The sequence below is a fragment of the Callorhinus ursinus genome, unplaced genomic scaffold, assembly GCF_003265705.2.
Source record: "Callorhinus ursinus isolate GAN/ISIS: 27379988/994484 unplaced genomic scaffold, GSC_fseal_2.0 scaffold6, whole genome shotgun sequence".
Classification (NCBI taxonomy): Eukaryota; Metazoa; Chordata; class Mammalia; order Carnivora; family Otariidae; genus Callorhinus; species Callorhinus ursinus.
Window position 1 is genome coordinate 16,400,008 of NW_027397068.1, and position 15,563 is coordinate 16,415,570.

A 15,563-nucleotide genomic window follows, 5' to 3' on the forward strand; every position below is an offset into this window, starting at 1 on the left:
TTTTCCCATTAGTCAGTTTAAGAACTTTTCTTTTTGGTTTTGCTTTAGATTTTTAAAATTTATTTGAGATAGCACAAGCAGGGGTTAGTGACAGGCAGAGGGAGAGGGAGAAGCAGGCTCCTGGCAAGAACTTTTCTATATAAGGCTATGGCGCCAAGGACTTGGTGGGGCATAGTGCTATGTCTTAGCTTCCTGTTATCCCGACCCATTGTTTAGCCTTACACAGTGTATTTTCAACTTCTTTATCTTCTTTAGATCCCTTGGTGGATTCTTTGTTCAGTGGCTGGTTGTCGGGTTTTAGGCATATAAACCTTTCCCTCAGATGTTTGTGCACACTTGCTTAAGCCCAGCTCTCTGACCACCTATCAATTCCTTAACTCCTATGCCTTTCCCGACCCTGGCTGACTCTCAGCAGCCTGGCTTCTTTCACCTCCGCCCCTTTTCCTCTGTTCCCGCGGACCCAGCCGCCATCTTGATCTGCCGGCAAACGTGTTCCCACGCGTTTGAGTGGTGAGTCCTTCCCTCCTCTTTCTAACCCCCTGGTGAAACTGGTGTCCGGCTCTACCCGTGGCCAGGGGATGCCACAACAGGAAGTGCCATGTCATTTGCTGTGACCGTCTTGGTGGAACACCCCAATGTGGTGGGACACCACCAAAAAGTCAGTCCCCCATATTTGCCGTGACTCCTTTCTTTGGGGGAATGCCACCAGAAGAGTCCATTGCCTCATGTTAGGTCTGGCCCTTTCTCAGGTCAGCACAAGGCCCTGACTGAAGTCACGACCACGAGTCAGAGCTCCATTCCCATTGGCGGGAAGTCCCATACATATCTCATTCGGTTTCATGGCCCTAAATCAGGACCCTGACCTAAACACATTGCAGAATGTGTTTGGCCAATAACCAGCTACCTCCCTGCCTATTAGATACTGACTATATCACTGTTCCTCCTCCTAATAGATGTGAGGGCTTCTTTTGCTCATTCATTTCCTGGATTAATGGCTATAATCAGTAAAGCCAACTGTGGTTAATCTGCCTCAGGACAGAGACTTTAACCAACCAGTTGTCGAAACTCCCTTGGTTTTGGGGAAGTTCCCTGTTTTCTCCCTCCCTCCTCCATGGGCTGCCTATTCCCTCTTGTTGGTGTCTGCTCACCTGTCTGAGCTGATGAGCCCAGCTTTAGAACCAGGTGTTTTTTTTTGTTTTTTTTTTTTTTCTCTGCCTTCTGGCAGCACTTCACCTTTTCTGCCTCCCCCTCCTCCTCCTGTCTCTGCACCACCTTGGGTGTGGCCTGCCTACACCGCCCATTTCAGATTTCCCCAGGGTGCCCCAGGTAAAAACTGACAATGGGGAAAAAATTGATTGACTTTTAAGTGGACCCACGTGGAACATAATTTGGTATTTAAAGTAATTGAAACTTAGTCTGCCAAGGATTACTGAAGGTCAAATAAGCTTGTGTTCTCTGTTGCAATTTGTCAGCAGAAGATGACTTAAATGATGGTTAATTTTGTTTCAAAGGTTTCATAGGTAATTGTTAAGGTAGCTCTCAAAGTCTTTGGTAACCTGAAGCTTTAAAGTTTTGCTTGGGTGATAAATTGGATTGAATTCATTGGACATCTCAATCTTTTCCACGCACTGATTACTGAAGATAGGTTTGCGCTTTTGACTTATTGCAAAGAAACTAAGCATATTTGGGTCTGTTGGAAAACATGCTTTGTGCTTAATTGATTCATAAATTTGCCATCTAAAGAGTTCTGGTGTAATAGTTCACAATTGGTTTTCACTGGAGACTAAGGTTTCCAAGAGTTAAATATTACTGAATGTAATTAAAACTGATGGAAATAAGGGAAGCAACTCTGTATGTGTAAGAAAGATCTAAGGAATGGAAATGCATTTTTGTTAAAGGTAGAAGAAAGTGTTTTCTCCTAAAATGACACCGGTTGGAGAGAAATGGCTTGGAACAAAATCTGAATGCAGAGCAAAGTTGTAGGAGGTTTGTGAATGGAAATCTTTGGAAAGGAATTTTATGTGTGGTCAGAATGGACTAAGATTGAAATGAATGGATTTTAAAGTGCATTGATATAAGATTGAAATTCTGCTTTCTCTCTGTTAAAAAAAGATAAATTTTCTTGAATTGTTGGTCTGCACTTGATAAGAAAATGTATCATATGATCTCACTGATATGAGGAATTCTTAATCTCAGGAAACAAACTGAGGGTTGCTGGAGTGGTGGGGGGTGTGAGAGATGGGGTGGCTGGCTGATAGACATTGGGGAGGGTATGTGCAATGGTGAGCGATGTGAATCGTGTAAGACTGTTGAATCACAGACTTGTACCTCTGAAACAAATTATACATTATATGTTAAAAAAAAAGAAGATAGTAGGAAGGGAGAAATGAAGGGGGGAAAATCGGAGGGGGAGATGAACCATGAGAGACTATGGACTCTGAGAAACAAACTGAGGGTTTTAGAGCGGAAGTGGGTAGGGGAATGGGTTAGCCTGGTGATGGGTATTAAAGAGGGCACGTACTGAATGGAGCACTGGGTGTTATATGCAAACAATGAATCATAGAACACTACATCAAAAACTAATGATGTAATGTATAGTGAGTAACAAAACATAATAAAAAAAAGAAAATATAAACAAATTTGTTTTCTCTTTGGCCAGTAAAACCAGTTTCTATGTTTTGTCTTATTCAAGTCTTTAATGCTCCATCATACTATTTAGGCGTGTGCTTTAAAACTTTCTAAGGTTTTAACAAACTTCCCATAATTGAAATTGTAAACAAAGTTTCTTCGACTAATTAGGCTTCCTTATTTGGTATGTTATGTTCTGGTATAAGATCAGCACTTGATATTGTGATTATTGAAGTGTTATGTGTCACAGAAATAACTGAATTTCTTTGTCAATTGCATCATAATGAACTTTCAGATTGTTAACAATGTCCATTTTTGAGTTTTTGTCATTTATAATTGTTCTTATTCTCTTGCAAAATGAGTTTCATCTTCATGGAGATTCACAAAAAGGACTTACTTTTAGGACAAATACAGGTATTCAGTATCTTTATAAAACTGAAATGGGTGAGACTTTCCAGAACTAACTAAAGCTGTATTCAAACTGAACAAGAATTAGCAACATAGCACTGAATGAATTGAGAAAAATTATTATAGTTTCATGACACTTATTTTAAACATTGCTAGTTCTCTAATGTTTGCTCTTCCAGATTAAGGAAATTTTCTCTTAGGATACCTATGACTTATAGAAATGTAATAAAATATTTATTCATTTGTCAACAAACTGAAGCTTTTAACTTTTCTCTCTACCTGAAACCTCTGAATTTCAAAAGGTCTCAGTATTCTTTCTTCCATGGGAATCATAGTCATTTGCATAAGTTCAATAAGAATCTGTTTTCCTTGTAACAGGACACCACTAGAAACCCTGGTTATTGGGGCACCTGATGGGCTCAAGTCAGTAGAGCAGCTGACTCTTGATGTCAGCTCAGGTCATGATCTCAGGGTCCTGAGGTAGAGCCCTGCATGGGGCTCCAAGTTTAGCTTTCATCTCCCTCTGCCCCTCCCCCATCTGTGTGCACATATGTGCTCTTTCTCTCTCTCTCTAGTAAATAAATATTTAAAAACACTGGTTGTTTTACCAAGGCTTTGACTGGAATGTCATATTTGAGAGAGACATGCATAGACTCAGATATGACTGGACAGCTTTAAGGAACTGAAATTGATTTTACGAAACATGGAGCCATAAAGCCTCTTGGGAATGTTGGCCTGATACCTTGCTTACAGAGTTCCCAGCAGCCTTACCAGGTGTATAAGGAATCTCACTTCCTGGCAGGTGCAGGAATCTCAGGACGCTTTGAGGAGCTTGGGAAGAGGAGTTCACCCAAATGTACAGGTATTTCAGGCATGTCTGATGGCAAGTACTTGGCTTGGTTTCTGGCCTAGAGAGGCTACTAAAAGTTCAATATAGATTCCTTATAAAAGTTCCAGCAAAGCAGATTTTAAAAGATTTATATGACTAATTGCTGTACTTGCTAAGCTTATGTAAATAATTAGGCAAATTTCGTTAAAACTGGACTTGTTTTACAAATGAATAGTCTTAATTTGGCTATCTCTGGAAGTAAGGGTGATTTTAGGGAGAAAACTTATGTCTAAACATATCTTTGTGGTTGTTAAATTCTAGCTCTGATTGTCTTTGAATGTTGTTTGCCTCAGGAACACAACTTGAGGTAACCTTCAGAGAAATTGCCACAATACAGGAATTGTGTATAGCTCATAGACAATTACTTATTACTCTGTGAGGATAATAACAGGACTCCATGAGCATATGATTAGTTAAGCAGCTGGAAAATGGGATTAATTCCCCAACAATTGTATAACTCAGCTAGCACCTTGACCAATTCTGTGTGGCTGTAATGACAAAATCATTCCTTAAAAGCCAGAGTGCACCCCACTCCATAGAGTTAACTATGGACTTGTGGAGATAATGGATGGCCCCACCTCCCCTATGATTGGATTAGGTGATACACTTGGGAATGCCCTTATCTCCTGAGGCAACTCCTGAGGCAAGTCTTCTCCGACTTGCCAGTGATTCCTCATAATTAGGATATTTATTAAGGCTAGGCATGAAACAAAGAGGGCTCCCTTTAGCCATATCCTTTTATGTATGGTTATATCCTTTAGCCATATTTGCATCAGGAGCTACCTCTATTGATATAAAATTGCAAATAGGGGCTTTAGTCAAGCATACAGCAACCACCTTTAACTAAACTCGACATGCAGTCAACCACAAATTCAAAAGATGGCGTTCCAAAACCTAATGACCCTTGATATCTTGACTGCAGCTCAGGGAGGTACCTATGCTTTATTAAAACAGAGTATTATGTATATACTCCAGATTATTACAAAAATGTGACAGGGTTACTAGAAAACATGACTACTCAAATTGGCACTTTAACCAATACCTATCTTTCATTTAATGATTGGTTAAACTCCTGGACTAGAGGAAGATTTTTGTCAACTATCAAAGAATATCCCTAGGGCAAACTGTGTCTGCCATTAATGACCACCAGAACTAGTACAATCCAAAACCTGACCACTCTTCCTTATATTTGGATATATATTACCTATTCCTTAGGTAATATATATCCAAAACTTAAATCCAGGGATCAGGTACACCTTAAGACTCTTTGCAGGACCAAAAACTACCCGAACCTGTCTGGACTGGGCCCTGTCAGGTTCTCCTGACCACTGCAGTGGTAAAACTTTGTGGCTGCTCCCCAGGATCCATCAGTCAAGACCACTCTAGCTCCAGTTGAGGAGCTCTCTGCCAAGTACAACTGCTAGCTGGTTGGAGATCTATGACTATTATTCAAATAAGACTCGGATGATACACACCCAGGGCCTAGAGGCCCATGAATCCAGCCCATTGCCAATCCCTACTCTCTCACATACAATCATTCTAGGATATTGTCTTAGAAAAACTCCCTGAATACTTTCCTACCAAAACTCTCAGGATTTCTCCTTCCCAATTGCAAGACTTCATTTTCGACCATTTCCTTCAGGGTAACCTCTCTAAATTTACTTGGTCAGAAATCATAACTTACCTGGAGCTGTCCCCCATTAATGTCCTATTCTCACAGTACAATCATCACCCCTTTTCAGGCCAAGCTTTGTCTTTCTCATTATAACTTCTCATTGTTCCCTCCTTCTGGGACCATACAGCACAAGGATGGTTTTCCTGGAAAGAAACCTGTTGATGGCTATCCTGACTCCTTCCCTTCTTAGGATCCCTGGCCTCAAAACTCATATTCCTAATTATTAGTCCCCCTCTCTTTAATATCTTTGTTAAATTTGCCTCTTCTAGAATCCAACAATTCCATATATGAATGATGGTTCAACAGGGATTCCAGCCCATACCATTGGAGGGTCCCCTCCATAAATCCCATGGACCTGACCACCATGGAATTTCCCTCAAATCGCCTATCAGCACGTTAATATAATACCGTGCTCTGGTCTGTAACTGTACAGAATCCCTGAGGGACTGACAGCTATTGGTAGGGACATCTCTATGCCCCTCATTTAGCAGGAAGAAGCTATTGACGATGAGACCTCCACCCAAACACAAAAGATTTGTTATTGTTGATTGTCGGGGGGAATGTAAAGGCCACTTTCAGGCAAAAAGGCTTGAGCAATGGAATACAGACAGGCTCACCAGGTGACCTACCTCAAAATATCCATAGGCCCTAACTGACCAATGGGCTACTTACAACTAGGCACAGTTACCAAAAAAGGAAGAATTCCATAGGTCACCATACCTCTTCCTCTTCTCCCTTTAAAAACAGTTCCCACCTACTACCTTGTTGCAGACAGCCTCTCCTTTGCTTGCTGCGCCCTTATGGTGTATTCAGTAATCTTCTGTCTCTTTTGTTCTGCCTTGGGTGAATCCTTTCACCTCCTGAGACACCACATTTGAGAGATATCCCATTTGGGCACTGCAGAAAACAGTATAATAACAGCTTATGCTTCTAGACAACACAGGACACGTCCCCCAGATGATGCAGGATAACCTAATCAATAAATATTTGAACACCTGTTATGTCACTCTTCATCAGTGAACAAAATAAAGTAGAAATTATGATCATGGACTGTGGTTGCAATCTGCCTAGATTTGAATCTCAGCTTCACACCTTATATGCTCTGGGATCTGGAGTAATTAGTTAACCTCAGTGTCTCAGTTTCTTATTTAGAAAATGGAGAGGATAATAGTACCCATGCCAAAAGGCAGATATGAAGATTAAATGAGTGGACTTGAAGGAAGGAAGGCAGGCAGGCAGGCAGGCTTGTGCATCTCAAATTCCTAAGTTTAAAGAAGATGTTAAAATACTCAGTATGCACAAAAGGTTTTAAATGCGAGGGATAAACATTTTAAAAAGGAAGAGAGGTAATAGTTTGGGAGGCTGAGAGCATGTATGCATATTTTAAAAGATTGTCCAGAGAGGGTCTTACAGAGATGGTGATATTTGAGCGAAGGCTTGAAAGTGTCAAGGAAGTGAGCCATGTGTATAAATAGGGGGGAGAGTTTGCCAGGTGAAGGAAATAGCAATGAAGGATCCTTAAGTCAGGCGTATAAGCTGGTGTTACCAAGAAAGAGGAGACATGAGAGACTCAGAATGAGCAACTAAAAGGACAGGAGATGTGGGTGGAGAGGAATTGAGTGACTAGATGATGGAAGTTCTTGTAGACCACTACAAAAATTTTAGCTGTTAATATTGGAGTCAGAAGTCTACGAAATACAATCCTATGCAGTCTTATGAAGGATTGTAGCTGACTGTTAATGTGGAGAATAGAGTGTGCAAAGCAAATGAAGAAGTGTAAAAATTAGAAAATGTCTTTTTCTAGGAAGGTGGTATTGATACTATAGTCACATTCCAAGTGTAGTTTGAAGATGGAGCCAATGGAATTTTCTGACAGATTAATTATAGGGTATGAGAGAAAGAGAATAATTAAAGATCACATTAAGATTTGCTTGTGTAATTGGAAGAATGAAGTTGCCATAGCTTATATGGAAAAGATTGAGGGAGGAATAGATTTAGAAATGAAAAGAAGGAATTATGTTTTGAATTGTTGTTTTTAATTATTTAAATTATTTAAATGTCTTAAAAACTAGAGGCCTTTAAAACTAACGAAAGAAAGAAAGGAAGAGAAGAAAGGACGAACTTGTTTTTTTTTTATAAGCCAGGTGAAAGACATGCTCCAAGAAAGAGGAAGAAAACAATTATATTAAGTGTTGCTAATGAGTCAAATAAGTGAAAACTGAGATTTAACTTTTGCATTAAACACCAGAATCGAGAGAAATTTGCTTTTAGAATTGGGGAAATAGGTAGATGTGAAAAATCCAGCAGAATGGGGAAAAATATGATTTGGGGAACAGAGAAAATTGCTGGAATGATGGGATTAAGTAGGTAAAATAGGATGGATTCTAGTGCACAAGTAGAGGGCCTGACCAAGGCTAGGATCACTGAGAATTCCTCTGGATGAATATTTGCACAGATATAGGTAGATGTGATAGAGAACATGGAGAATTTCTCCTCCAATTGCATCTTTATTATCAGTGAGTAAGGGTAAGAGTAGATCAACATGTTGAAGAGAGGAGATTGCATGCACTAGTCACATGGAAGAGTGGATGTGAAGAGTAGCATGATTCCTGGTTATACAAAGAACCTAATTGAGATTAGGAATATAAGAGCAAACCAAGATCAGTGCCTCCTTTGACAAATCTCTTTCTCGGATCATGGCCTCTCCACATCTGTGATCTTAGGGAGTTCACATAAAACACTCTGTCCCTCTAGTTGGAACACTGTATGCAACTGCGATAAAAATATTTGACTCTATCTTTCATCAGTTGAGTTCCAGCCCAGAGAAAACATGCAGTGATTGGAAATTCTTCAGTTATTTTTAAATATATTCCATTCTAGTTATTAGTTGATCTCTTATCTAAGTACAATTGGAATTCATGTTCATGAGATTATCCCAAAAGAAAATTGTCACTTTTTTGGTTACAGATTTTCTGGAAAATTTGTCTGTGCTTCCAAAACTTTAGTGATTTGCATAGCACCTTCAAGGTTTTGTTCTTAACTGATTGTGTTGAATGGACCCATGCCAATTTGGCTGTTCAGCAATTGTTGGGTACTTTAAGTAAATATTGGTAGCCCCTGGCATTTAGAGGTAAGTAGGAGCTATGCATCTTTTCTCCCACCATCTCAATGCCAGCTGGTAAGTTACAATAACTGCAAATCTTATTCCAAATTCTGATAAAGCTACAAACATTGACTAGAAAGCCAACACAAAACACCCAAGCAATCTGTTCATATAGGCTTAATGAAGATCTCACCCTCTGTCCTGATATATTCTAGAGAGCCCCTTGATAGGATGTTTCACTCAGAGGTAGAGGAAAAATATTGTAAGGTAGAATCGGCCAAAACTTTGGTCAGATTGGTTGGAAGACTCTCCATTTAGTGAGGCCTCTCCATGTATGAGAATGTTAGACTTACTAGTTTCTTACATGTTATTCAGCAAAGGTGGGGAACCAGTAAAATATTTCTAGTCTAACCATGTCTTTCAACACCACTCATCTCATTGATGAAAAAACATTGCAAACATCTCTAATAACAATAACCCCTGCCCATATATATTTCAATAACAATATTAAAGTGTTTGAGCATTCTGAAATATAGATTCCTGATTCAGATAGTGCAAATGCTAACGAAACACATGTTGGTTATAGTTAAAGGTAACTAAAACAGACAAAATAAAAATGATAGAATATTCACTTTCCATGGAGGAATTGCTCTTCATTATTCAAAATCAGGGCCCAATAACATTGCATCACACTTGAACCAGTACCCTTAATTCATGCTATTTGCATATATGTATATATAATCTGTCTCTTTTAACTTCTTTCTGGTCAATATGTATGTGAAATAAATTTGAGGACTAATTACATTTGATTATAATAATGCGTTTTAATAAATGCATGACTCTTTAAAATTTTCTGTAGACAACCTAAATGAAGATGCACTTTGAATATTTAATGACTTTTTAAATATTCATTAAGGTAAATATAGTTTTAAATATGAAAATTATGTTTTTGGAATAGCATAAATCTGAAATCTATCAACTCTATAGTATTAATATTAATATAGATTACGAAGCACTAGAGGTGCCAAATTATCTCTCTTTGGTAGCCTAGCATAGCATAATTTATACCAAAAACATAACGCTTTTAAAATGTGTAATTATATTACTCTTTCTCTATAATTCCATTGCATAAAATCTGTCTTAATACTCCTTTGATGGGCACCTGAGTGGTGCGGTCAGTAAAGCCTCCGCCTCTTGGTTTCAGCTCAGGTAGTGATCTCAGGATCATGAGACTGAGCTCCACATCGGGCTCCATGCCCAGCGTGGAGTCTGCTCGAGATTCTCCCTCTCCCTCTGACCCAGCTGCTTGTGCTCTCTCTCTCAAATAAATAAATTAATTAAAAAAATACTCCTTTGACAAAATGTCTGAAAATAGGGGCATCATATTTCCCTGGCTTAAATTATTTTTAATTATTTTGCTTCTCTAATAATTAGTGATAAATTTCATTTAAATAAACTTAAGAGACCAGTGGGAAATTCTTATTATGCCAAATGGAAGAACATTTTTCTTTTACTCTTAGAAGTACTAGATTTATTAATTCTGTAGTGAAATAAATAGGGCATTTTTCATGATAATACTTGCTCCTATTTTATAGTCTTCATGTTACTATGGATTGTCAAAATATTCTATGAAGAATTGTTTTCTAGTTACCTTTACATTTTTCCAATATAAATAAAAATTCTCATCTCCAACCATTCATATGATCACTAACAACATTCTGAGCTTTTATTTAATAATCATTGATTTAATAGGCCTCCGAAATATTTGAATACAAAATAAAACATGGTCAGAAGGCCACAAGGTTAAAATATGATGGAGTATGAACAAAGGAAAAAAACAAGAGGAAGAACAATGGTAATACAAGGGGAAGATAGAGGTGAAAGAAGCAGAAAACCGGAAGAAGAGGATAGTAGAGACAGATCCCAGTATGAGATTACTCTCCGGTTAAGTGGGTTCCCAAACTCATTCAAAAATTAAATACAACAAAAATTAATTCAAAATGGAATATACACTTAAATACAAAATCCACAGTTGTAAAACTCCTAGAAGGTAATATAGGAGAAACCTAGGTAACCTTGGGTATGATGATGCCTTTTTAGATACAACACCAAAATGATGATCCACGAAAGAAATAATTGATAAGCTGGATGTCATTAAAATTAAAAACTTTTTGCATTGTGAAAGACAGTATCAAGAGATTTAGAAAAAAAGGGGGGAGGCCATAGACTGAGATAAAATTTTTGCAAAAGACACATGTCTGATAAGGGATGGTTATCAAAGATATATAAAAATACTTTTAAACTTAATAAGAAAACAATCTGAATAAAAGGTGGGCCAAATACCTTAACAGATGGTCACCAAAGAACATAATAGACATGGCAAATGAGTATGTCAAATTAAAACAAAATACTACTACATATCTGTTAGAATGGCCAAAATCCAAAACACTGACAACACCGAGGCGAGGATGTAGAACAACAGAAGCTCTCCTATATTGCTAGTGGAAATGCAAAATATATGACCACTTTGGAAAATAGTCCAGCAGTTTTTTTTACAAATGGTTTTTACAAACTGTTTTTACGAACACACTCTAACCATATAATCCAGCAATCATGCTCCTTGATATTTATTCAAAGGGATTGAAAATTTATGTCCACATAAAAATCTGCACACAGCTTTGCTTTGTCTATAGCAAGCAGCTTTACTCATAATTACCAAAGCTTGGAAGCAACCAAGATGTCCTTCGATAGGTGATGGTGAATAAACTGTTATAATTCAGACAATGGGGTATTATTCAGCACTAAAAAGAAATGAGCTACTATCAAGCTATAAAAAGACATGGATGGGGCACCTGGGTGCTCAGTCAGTTAAACATCTGACTCTTGGTTTCGGCTCAGATTATGATCTCGTGGTCATGGGATCGGGTCCTGTGTCAGGCTCTGTGCTCAGCACGGAATCTGCTTCAAGATTCTCTCTCCCTCTCCCTCCCGTGCTCTCTCTCAAAAAAATAAAATCTTAAAAAAAAAAAGACATGGATGAACTTTAAATGCATGTTACTAAATGAAAAAAAGCCAGTGTGGGAAAGGCTACCTATGATATAATTCTGGAAAAGGCAAAATTATAAAGACAGTAATAAAGGCCAGTATTTGCAAGGGATGGCAGGGAAGAGATAAATAGGCAAATCACAGAGGATTTTTAAGGCTGTGAAGTACTCTGTACAATACCATAATGGTGGATGTATGTCATTACACATTTGCCCAAACCAACTGTATGTACAACACCAAGAGTGAACCTTAAGGTAAATTATGGCCTTTGGGTGATAATGATGCATCAGTGTAGGTTCATCCTTGGTAAAACTGTACCACTCTGGAGAGTGATGTTGACAATGATGGAGGCTATGCATGAGTGAAAGCAGGAGGTGTGGGGAAAATCTCTGTGGCCTCCCAATTTTATTGTAAACCTAAAACTGCTCTAAACAGAGTTTATAAAAAATACAATATTCACAGGGGAGATTTTAGGGATAGAAAAAAACATCTGGGGAAAAATATGGGAAGTATTATATCAAAGACGACATGCTTCCCCCTCAACCCTCTAACATCTCCATTCCTGACCCTCACTCTCATCTGTTGACTTTATTTCTTCAACAAAATTGAAGCAATCAGAGAAAAACTGTTATAGACTACCACTACTATATCTATCAACTTTCTACATCTCTGCCCATGCACTTCCTTCTTGTTTCTACAGATAAGCTGAAAATGCTCCTCACCAAGGCCATTTCTTCACTTGTACAATTGCTCCCATGCCTTCTTGCCTATTTAAAAACACTGTTCTGGCAATTTTCTCCTTATTTCCATAATTGCCAGTCTTTCCATTTGTAAGTGATGATTTTATCAGACAAAAATATACTATTTCTCTCATCATTAAAAAATAAATTGTCTCTTGACCTCACTTTGCCTCCCAGGACAGCATCATTTCTCTGCTCCCATTACAGCAAAATTCCTTGAGAGATTTCTCTATACCTGCATTCTTTAATGTCCCTTTTCCCATTTTCTCATGTGTCCACTATTTTAGGATTTCATCTCACTACCCTCTACAACTCTCTTATTAATAGCACCAATGCTGTCTCTTTATTAAATCTTTAGGACACTACATAATTTGATTTTTCTTCTGCCTCTCAAGCCACTCCTTCTCAGTCTCTTTTATGGGTCTTTCTTGTCAGGTCTCCAGCTTCCAAGTGTTGCCATATCTTAGGGCTCATTCCTTAGATTCCTTAGATGATTTCTCTTCTCTATCTCTCTTCCTTCTTCAGATCACATCTAACAGTATATTTATATGCCAAGTTTATATTTCCAGCCAGATCCTTCACCTGAACACTATCATATATATATATTATACATATATAATATATATACACACATATATATAGTATATATATGCATATATATATAATACTAGTTTTTGTATTACTGCTATAACAAATTACCACAAACAAGTTTAAAACAACAAAAATTTATTTTCATTACAGTTCTGAAGGTCACAAATCTAACATCACAATGTTGGTAGAGCAGTTCCCTTTTGGAGATTTTGGGAAAGAATCCATTTATTCCTTGGATTTGAAACTGAAGTTTCTAGAATTTTCCTGCATTCCTTAGCTCATGGTCATGTCCTTGTATTACTCCAACCTTTTGCATTCATCATCACATCACATCTCCTACTATTGATTCTGATCTCCTCTCTCCATCTTATAAGGACCTTCATGCTTACACGGGCTCATATGGATAACCCAGGATAATCCCTTCATCTTGAAATTCTTAATCACATCTTAAAGTCCTTTTTGCCACATATGGTATCATTTACAGGTCCTAAGGATTAGAACATGAATTTCTTTGAGTCATCATTCAGTTTGCCACAATATCCAACTGCCCACTGAAGCCTCTATTTGAATGTCTTCTCAAACAAAATGGCCAAAACTGAGCTTCTGAGATTCCAGCACAAACCACCTCCTCTGTTAATTGCAACTCCATTCCTAAAATTTTTGGTCAAAATGTCTGGTACCATTTTTGATTCATCTATTTCTCTAAAAGTCACAAATCCAATTCTTTAATAAGCAAATCCTATTGGGCACCTGGGTGGCTCAGTCGTTAAGCGTCTGCCTTCGGCTCAGGTCATGATCCCAGGGCTCTGGGACCAAGCCCCACACTGGGTTCCCTGCTTGACGGGAAGCCTGCTTCTCCTTCTCCCACTCCCCCTGCTTGTGTTCCTTCTCTCACTTTGTCTCTCTCTGTCAAGTGAATAAATAAAATCTTTTTTAAAGAAATAAGCAAATCCTATTGGATCGTCTTCAAAATTCAGTATTCTATCGCTTTTTACCATCTCCAGTGTCACTCAACTGGACCCTGCCACCATTATCTTCTGGCAGCAATATCCACTTTGCCTGAGTTAAAAGCAGCCCTGGTGACCAGGCACTCAATATGGCCAAATCTGTTTACTCCGATCTTCATCACTGTGCACCAGAATATGTGATTGTCTATTGAATCAGGAAGAGCAGAGAGCATTTTTGCTTACTTCTAGTGTAGTCATACAGCAAGCATTTTTAGTCTTTTTTACAGTCACCTTAAATCCTTTTCAGAACAACATGGAGTATACAAAAATAGTAGTGAAGGGTTTAGTAAACAGCACTTATTAACACCCCTGTCCCCTTCTAAGGTGATGAGATACCCCACTGCCTATAGGTTTAAATTCAGATTCCTTAGCATGGATACAAAGCCTTCATGATATGGCCTTACTCTGTTTCTAGGGTCAGTTTGCACCATTCTATATTCTAGGCACTAGGATTCTCTGCCCCGAAAAGACCACATTCTTGCTTTTATCCTTCCCCCACAATTATAAGTACTAAATATAAGCACGTAGTAAGGTTTTTGTTGTTGTTGTTGTTGGCAGTTATCCAGAATAACCGATGTGTCCTTTTATAAAGTTTTGAGAGGAATGTGTTAGAAACCATTCTCTCACACTTGTAATCAAAAAAGTTGTATCATCTCAGTAGGAAGTGAGGCAATCACAGACATGTCTATGTGGCGAGGAGATCTTTCATGTACCTGCTATTTGTTAGCTGTGGGTAAATAAAGAGTCTTGGGCCTTTGAATGAAGCTACTGTTAAATACCTAATACTTTGCAAATCTCCATCTCATTATGTACTGCAGATGTTTGACTTTAAAAAGCCACCCAATTCTGAGATTTATATTGCTGTTTATGGGTTGTAAGATGTTTTACAATTACTTTCACACTTGATCCTCCCTAAATCCTATGAATTAGAAATGACAGGTATCACTCTAATTTTTTTTTTAAATTGTGTTTATTTATTTATCAGAGAGAGAGGTGGGGGCACAAGCAGGGGGAGTGGCAGGCAGAGGGAGAAGCAAGTTCCCTGCTGAGCAAGGATCCCAATGTGGGACTTGATCCGAGGACACTGGGATCATGACCTGAGCCGAAGGCAGATGCTTAACCGACTGAGACACCCAGGGGTCCTTCACTCTAAATTTTAATATGAGGAAACTGAGGCTGACCATTTATCTAAGTTGAAAGTGGCAGAACCAGAACCAGCTTTAAGATTAAGTCAGTTCTTTGTTCTTTTCACTATAGCATACTACACATCAAGTTGTCCCTGTGTATATACAGTTGTTTTGCAATGATTTATAGTTATGCCTCTTTCCATGATATATTTGCTCTTTCTCTCCCTAAGTATTACCTTTTAATGGAAAAAGAGAAATCAACTTCTGGAATATCTTGAAACCATTTTGGGCATCTATTTTTTTTAATACCGTAGGGTTCAAAGACTGTATTTTTGCTGCTTTTTATTAGC